Here is a 2932-nt window from a genome sequence, read left to right as displayed (position 1 = left end):
TTGCTTCCATGTCCTGGCTATTATAAACAGTGCTGCGATGAACATTGGAGTACACATGTCTCTTTCAATTCTGGTTTCCTCGGTGTGTATGCCCAGCAGTGGGATTGCTGGGTCACTTTTAAAATGATCTTGTCTGTTTGAAATTTTCTTCATAATGACCATTGTAATTCTAGATTGTTTTTAGTAAAATCTTGCCACCTTCAACTTCCATTCCAGGACTATTGATGTTAAACGTAAAGCAAATGAGTGTACCATAAGGTGGCTCACACAACTCTTTAGATATAAAGTATCCCATTGCTCTTAACTAGGCCTTTGGGTTTCTTGGAGCCACACCAATAATCTGGGGTGTGGAGAAAGAACTGAATCCACAGGTCCCCCAAAATGGGGACTGTGGAATGATTCCAAATAAATGGGGGACTACCACTGCCACCAGTAGTTCCCAACATGGGATCTGGGATCCGGTGACAAAACCTCACAGGAGTTTTGTTTGGTTTTCCAGGTACCAACTGAGCAATAGCCTTTATCTGCACAAAACAAGACAAACACCTTAATGTATTGGCAGCAACTAAGAGATGTTCACATGTCCTGGCCAGAAGACAGCCCTGTGCACACCACCATCAGTTCCCATGGAATCTTGGACTGGGGAAAGGATTGGACCAGCAAACCCCAAGGACTGGGACCTATGATCTGCTTCCACATAAATGGAAAGCTCCAGGTACCAGCAGCAGCTACCAACATGAAACCTGAGGAAGGATTCACAACAGAACTGCAGACCAAACTATCAGCAGTGTTCAATGTGGAATCCAGGGACAGAGCCAAGGGCTGGATTTTCCACCTGGACAACTGTGGTCTGAAAGGTTAGAGACTGGGCTGAAGGCAGAACCATCTGCCAGTTCAGTTGGGTTCTGAGTAGAATCATCTACGTGCTCAAGCTAACTTGTCCTGAGGAGGAAAGCCAATTAGATTGGGAGCTTGAATGCAAAAAAGCATAGCTTAGCAGAGAGGAACTCCCCAACATCCCTTGGAAACAGTGAGAAAGGAGTGAACTCAAAATGGGTTATGTGGCACCACCCTTGAATGTACTGAATGCCTTCAGAAGTTCACCTGGATCCCACTGCTGCCACCAATCTGTTAAAAAAGAAAAAGTTGACAGAGTAGATTTGAAGGTCTAATTGGCTTTGTTCAAAGATTCAAGAACCAAGGAGCATCTGGTCCAATAAATAGAAGCTCTGTGAGGGGCTGTACAAAATGAAAGGTTTTTGTAGACAGAGGAGGGTGGGCGAGGATGTTATTAGCAAAAGATAAAAACGAATTGTTTCAGGCCAGATCATTATTTGGGGGGAAAGGGAATGTCAGGGTTCTTATTATGCAAATTACCTCACTAAGTGCTGATCAGGAAATTTAGGATTGTCTACTTAAAGATTCCATTCCTAGGAAAAGTGAAAACTGCAATTAAGTCTTGTTTTACTGTGTTGTGGGGGCAAATGACTCCATCTGGGGCTTGCTATTTCTCTTTAGCAAGGCCAGCAGTATTTTGTTACAGCAGCCCTAGCAGACTAATACATTTAAGGCCTGTCCGCCTCCATTGGACCCTGAACTCCATAATAACTGAAAATATATCTATATTTCACCACCAAATTCTCAGTTCAATGTCTGACTTCAAGTTAAGGAGCCAAAAAGCCAGTATATCTTTGTTTAATTCATGAATTAATGAATAAGTGAATGAGACAGTGTTATGTTAATTTCATGCTGAAAGCTTTCCATCTTCCAGATTCTTCAATACTCTTCTGTGAGATGAACAGCAGACATGATGAGTAACTATTTAGGGAAGTCAGGAACATTCCAGGAGACAAGAACCCAATAGTGTCACATTCTAGACCATTGACAGTTTTCTGAAATAAGCAACTTCAGTGCAGAAATATTGGGAGCTTAGGAGTGAGAACCCCATAGAGGGTGCTTAGTGGTCTGCTACTCATCCACTCAGTATGAGTACCCACAATAGCATGGTGCAGACATGCATGGATACTGTGCTACCAGAATCCCACAACTCCCCTCTAGGATCCAGGAATCATGCCTCAAATCAAGGAATCCAGACCTGGCATTGGGTCCCAAGAAGATGTTATGGCTCCAAAGAACTGCCTGAGTGAGTTCCAGGGTCAGATTTCCCATATTACCAATACCAAGAGTCTCACGTAGTCTTTAGGGGGTCCCAGAAAACCAGATGCCATCCAGTGTTCATGGGAACTTTCTAGGTTGGTGCAAATTGGCCCTTCAGAAAAGTCTAAGGGTCCTATGAGTTATACCTGGAGTTACAGGGCCTCTGGGAGTTCACATGTGTCTTTGCTTGTATAGAGTCTACATGGGTGCTGATTTGAGGACCAAGAAGGTCCTTAACCCTCCCCAACAGTATCTCTTTCCATTATTAGCTTGCTAAATGCCTAAAATCCTGTTCCTCACTTCACTCTTTGGAGTCAGCATTACTTTATCTGGTTACTTTAAAAAAGTGAAGCCTGTGCCACCAAATTACTCTGTATTTTCAGTTATTAACATTTTACTTTGAATTAGTTCACCACTGTTTCCTTCAGGTAAGCTTGACCTGGGTTGGGTCAGAATCAGAGAAAGAGGGAAAAGATATATATAGGGGAGTAGTTAATTAGTGTTAGTTGCTCAGTCATGTCTGACTTTTTGCAACCCCATGGACTGTAGCCTGCCAGGCTTATCTGTCCATGGGATTTCCCAGGCAAGAATACTGGAGTGGGTTGCCATTTCCTTCTCCAGGGAATCTTCCTGACCCAGGGATAGAACCGGGTCTCCTGCATGGCAGGCAGATTCTTTACTGTTTAAGTCACCAGCATTTGTCCATGATATATAGGGGAAACAGATCTCAGAAATAAATCCTGTCAACTTCATAGTTTTTCTAGGGCTTAGGCTC

This window comes from Budorcas taxicolor, chromosome 23, assembly GCF_023091745.1.
Source record: "Budorcas taxicolor isolate Tak-1 chromosome 23, Takin1.1, whole genome shotgun sequence".
NCBI lineage: Eukaryota > Metazoa > Chordata > Mammalia > Artiodactyla > Bovidae > Budorcas > Budorcas taxicolor.
The sequence above is the reverse complement of the archived record's forward strand: the minus strand, read 5'-3'. Positions refer to the sequence as shown.